Below are 5,606 nucleotides of genomic sequence, written 5' to 3' on the forward strand. Positions count from 1 at the left end.
GCGTTTCCTGTGTTCATGTTAAAGTGAAGCATTGGGTTGATTTACTAAAAGCAAATAGACCCCTGTACTTTCCAAATGCAGTTGCACTAATTTTCCCTAGAGCTTAGTGAATGTGGTGCAACTTCAATTTGTAAATAATACCCAGGGGGTGTGGACGACTGTGAGCAGACTCTGAGGCAGGTGCTCTCATCCCCATCTTGATTCGGCAACATCCTGATATTACGTACTGAGTGGCAAGATTCTTCCCTCATGCATTGCTTTAGCTCCTTCTCTGCTGTTTTTACAACATCGGTGGCATGACTAAGAAGAACAAGGAGAAATTGGCGGCGGATCACGCCCAACAAGATGGTGCCCTCCCAAAGCGCACTATTAAAGAAAAGCCTCAGGACACAGCAGCCTGCCTGGAGCATTTTGCCCTAACACCAAAGAGAAAAAGACTCAAGTGGGCCCAGCACACAGCAAGACCTGGTGCCACCTGCCAGTGGTGAACGTGCTTACAGCTGGATCTTCCTGGCCTGAGAGGAGGATTCTGTTACGTGGAGCCTTCCTGATGGTTCTGTGAGTACTGTCCCTGTGCTAGACCCTGACTCTTGCTCTAAAACCTCTACTGCTCAGGGTGCTTAACCCGCACTGTCGGACATAATACTGGCGATCACTTCATGTAAGAGCTCTCTGACTACTCTAAATCAGGGCTTTGATGGCATCAGAGAAGACCTCTCCCTGATCAGGCAGGATCTCTGTAGTTTTAAAGAGAGGGTCCCAGCTGTAGAGGACAGAATCGATATGCTGGAGGGTTCAGTTAAACCTTTAATGCAATCCTCTAAGACGGTCTCAAAAAATTGCTGCCCATGATGCCCGCTTGAAAGATCTAGAAAATTCGCTATGCCGAAACAATGTGTGCATTGTGGGGATGCCAGAGCGTACTGAGGGAAAACCCCTGTGGAATTCATTGTGACTTGGCTCAGAGGTTTTACTCCCCTCTTTGTTGTAGAGAGGGCGCATAGGGTCCCAGCTAGACTACCTCCCGCTGGTGGGCCCACAGACCTTTTCTGCTATGACTGCATAATTATAAAGACAGATCTAATTCTCCAGATGGCTAGACAACATCCTGACATCACCGTGGATGGCTCTAGAGGCTTCTCCCCAGATTTCTCAGCAGAAGTAATGCCAATGCGTTAAATTTTCTGATGTGGAGAGGAGGCTGTGTGAACTAGATCTCTCCTAATCTACTCTTTACCAGGCCAAATTGCAGGTGGTTGCCCAGGGTACTGCTCATTTCTTAAAAAAAAACAAAAAAAAAAAAAACCTACGGCTGCTTCCCAGTGGCCGGATACCTCCATACGACCAGGCCCTTCTACTCTGGCTTGACCTTTTCATATTTTTGATATCCTTATTGGTCTGTTCTACTTTATCATTGTTACATAATGTAATATGAAGCGCTGCCCTGAAATATTTGGAAAAATCTAGAAAGCTGCTGTGTTTTGGCATTCGCTGCTATAACCAATTGGGCCATATGAGGTGTCATGTGGTGGCACATTCTTTGTTGTCTTTATGGTCACTTGACTCAGTAGTGGCAAGTTTTTATCAGTATGTTACCTGAACTTGTGTGTTTTTTTTTTTTTTTTTTTTTTTTTTTTTTTCCCCCATCTTTCTTTCAATATTTTTTTTTTTTTTTTTTTCTCTTCTTCTTTCTTTTGTTTCTCCAGATTAGACGGACCGTGCAACCCAATGATGTGCTCTTCCTCACATTCTACTGTATCCACGAGAGGAGGCCTTGGTACTGCACCACATTGTTCCCGGTAACCTCCCTGACTATCCTGTTTTGCCTATTGGAACTCTCGCCTCTGAAGGACCCTGAAGGTGTTCTCGTCTCTCAAATATCGAACTTGCTATCCACCATAGTGAAAGCCCAAATTGCATACATCCACTATAGCTTGTCTTACCTCAGAAATATCCTCAGTCTTTTGCACTCCCCCCCCCCAAGCCTGTACAGTAGTAAAGTGTCCTATCTGGAAACAGACCTATTACCTTTCCTTGATTCTATCGATTTGCCTATTATGTCTGTACAGTAATGCAAAGCTCTAGATAAGCCCTTAACAATGGAGGAGCTTCAGGCTGCTGCAGAAGTCCCTAATAATAAAGCACTTGGGGCAAATAGCCTACTGGGAGAAGTTTATAAAACCTATGAGGATGTGCTCTTGCCAGTACTGCTTAGAAGTATTTAACACTGCTTTTGAGTCAGGTTCTCTCCCTGCCTCTATGAACTAAGCTGTTGTCATAGTATTGCCTAAACTTGATAAGATTCGGGGTTACAAGAATTCTTATCGTCCAATATCTTTGCTTACTTCGGACTATAAGCTTCTGGTGAAACGCCTGGCCAATAGGCTGTCCAAATGTATTGACTAAATAGTCCACCCAGACCAGTCCAGTTTTATTCCAAATAGGTCCACCGCCATAAACATAAGATGCTTGTTCCTCAATTTGTAAATTCTTACGGATAATATAGGTAACAGAGCTGTCTGTCGTCCAAAGCATTCAACAGCATAGAATGGAATTTTCTGTGGCACTGCTTAACTAACCTCTTCATGACTGCGCTATTGCTGTATGATGACTACAGCGAGGTTGCTCATTTTTTGGAGTGGTGTCTGTTGATGTCCTCCGGGGATCACGCTTCTCGTGCACCCTCTGCGGCGTGCATCGGCAGGGATCTGTGATCACTGTGTCCTTCAGACCCAGCTGCTCACAGATCGGGGTAAAGATCCAATGACGGTGGCTCTTTGCGCCAGTTGATTCAGCTGCGCGATCGGGGCACCACTAGTGCAGAGCTTGCTCAGGAATGGCAGCAGCAGGTGTGAGCACGCACAGTGAGGCAAAGACTTTTGGAGAAAGTGCAAAGAAGGGCCACTTCTCTCCAGGAAAAACATCAGGGGCAGACTGATATTCTGCAAAGGGTACAGGGATTGGACTGCTGAGGACTGGGGTGAAGTAATTTTCTCTACTGAATCACCTTTTCAATTGTTTGGGGCATCCGGAATAAACCTTGTCCAGAGAAGAAAAGGTCAGCACTACCATCAGTCCTGTGTCATGCCAACAGTAAATCATTCTGAGACCATTCATGTGTGGGGTTGCTTCCTAAGCAAGGGAGTGGTCTCCCTCACAATTTTGCCTAAGAACACAGCCGTGATAAAAAAAAAGGTACAAAAACATCCTCCAAGAGCAACTTCGCCCAACCATCCAAGATCAATTTGGTTAAGAAAAATGCCTTTTCCAGCATGATGGAGCACCTTGCCATAAGGCAAAAGTGATTATGTAAGTGGCTTGGGGAACAAAACATTGAAACATACTCTAGTCATCTTCCAGGGCGGCACACCTGAGAGATGAGGGGAGGAAACGCAATCAATTAACAGCTGTTTTAAGTCCCCACCCTTCCCCTTGATCCTCAGTTTTTGATTGTGTTTCTTCCTACACAGCAAAACCGTTTATTTTTTCCAAATGACCCGAAGCCTGGGGCTGGTGGTCTCCCCCTGGGAGCCGGACCACAAGCTCGGGAAGCCTCTGGGTCTGGTAGAATATTCTTGTCCTTCCTGGGGGGGGGGGGTCTCCCTATCTTTTCCCCGGGGGGGCAGCAATTGTGAGAGCTGAAGGACCCTGGGTACAGTGGTGTACCCAGAACCTCAGGGGCCATTATCCTGCCCCCCCCTTACTTGTCTGGGCGTCCGTTCGGACATGGTGCTGGCCATCTGTTCTTTCCAGGGGGAGCGCGTCCCCCAACTCCTGGGCCCCTGGTAGCTCGGGAGGGCACAGGGCATCAAGCACCCGCGTCATTTTTGGACTTTGGGAAAATGGCGGCGTTCTTACCCAGGAGGGAAGACTGAGTCAGCAGGAGCAGGCGCCCACATCCTCCTTTCGCTAGGCGAGGAGGCACCCGTTCACTACGGTGGATGTCTACCTAAACCACCTCGGATGGGAATGGGGAACATAAGGCATTGCCCCCCCCCCTATGTATATACTGACTGGTACAGTGCAGGACACAGCCTAACTTTGGGGACAGCAGTTTGGGGGGGGCACTTTGGGCGGCTATCCTCCTTGTGTGTGGACCATAAGGATGGAAAAGCAAGCCCGGTGGCTTTGGCTAAAGGGGAAGACGACAACGGTGAGTACTTTGCCTTGGGAATTTAGTTGCAAAACCCCCAATTCCAGCCAGATGGTTTCTGGGCATTTGAGATAATCTCCCCTGGGGTCTAGATTCAAATAGCCCAGAAGCTTCTGCTAAAAACACCAGCCACAGCTCCCTCTTACATCTCAGTTGCTGTATGGTGGACAAGTGGCGCAGAGGAGCGAGTGTGCCTAAACCACCTCAGATGGGAAAGAGGTAGGTAAGGCATTGCTTCCCCCCCCCCGTCCCCGCCTGTGTATATACTGACTGGTGCAGTGCAGGACCTGGGGTCTGGATACTAATAGCCCAGAAGCTATTGCTAAAACCACTAGCCATAGCTCTCTCTTACATCAGAGACACTGGTTATCGCAACAGTAGGTTGCCAGCCTCTTCCCTACATGCCCAGTTGTGGTACATTAGTAGGGGTGAATATAGCGAAGAGGGGGGACCTGGTAGATACAAAGAGTTCCTTACAGGCCAGGTATACCACTGAACAAGTTATTGATTGTGCAGTGGTTGGAGGATTCAGGAGTGAGCTCCCCTGGTCAGCAGGTGCACTAGGTTACTGGCCCTATTAGCCCAGCTGCTAGGAATCTGAAGTTGCTCCAAGATGCTTAAAAGCTGACCTAACCTAACTTTCATTGATGTGGCAGGCAAGCTTCTGTGTGGCACAGTAGGGGTTCCCTTGTGACAAATCCTCCTTTTTGGGGGTTGCTTGCTATGGGTAACTTTTCATAAGCTCTAACCTCCCACTCCACCTTTACACTGTAGTTATATTATAGTGCAGGAGGTAAGAAAAACCTTTTTGTTGGTTTGGGCTACAGTCCACTCAATGACAGATCTAAAGGCGATTTACCATAAATCGCTTCCTACATCCTTTAATTGAGGATTTTCTGTGCAAACCTATGCAAGAGCTACATGATTGCTTGTTTAAAGCCTGCAGGTAGCTATTTACCTCGAGGCTAAATTGGTGACCACCTGTTCTAGAGGCTGTCTTAATTGGTCTCTAGGGCTGGGCTCATTAAGACTTTAGTTGCTGATTAGCCCTACCTGTGTATGAGCTGGCTAGCGTTTGCTCAGTCTCAGGGAACGGAGGTAAGGTAGGACAACAGCTACTATAGTAAGGTGTCCAACCATTTTAGGATTTGTTCCTTCACTGGTGGTGAAGGGTTAGTATCTACAGCCCAGGCTATGCCTATGAAAAAATTTGCCCCTGTTTGGTTATTTCATAAAGGGATACACCGTGACTTCTTGGCTGTAGACCTCAGTAGTGAAGGTTTGTCCTTTCTGGGATGTTTTGTGGCACAGCAGAAATACACATTGAGATTTGTGACATCTCTGCTCATAATGGGTATATTGCTGTACATCACAAATGCACTGTACTGAAGCTTGTTTGGTGTCCTTTATATCCTAAAGGTACTGCTTTATTTGGCTACAGATCAGAAAAATA

This window comes from Aquarana catesbeiana, linkage group LG01 (genome assembly GCF_042186555.1).
Source record: "Aquarana catesbeiana isolate 2022-GZ linkage group LG01, ASM4218655v1, whole genome shotgun sequence".
Taxonomy (NCBI): Eukaryota; Metazoa; Chordata; class Amphibia; order Anura; family Ranidae; genus Aquarana; species Aquarana catesbeiana.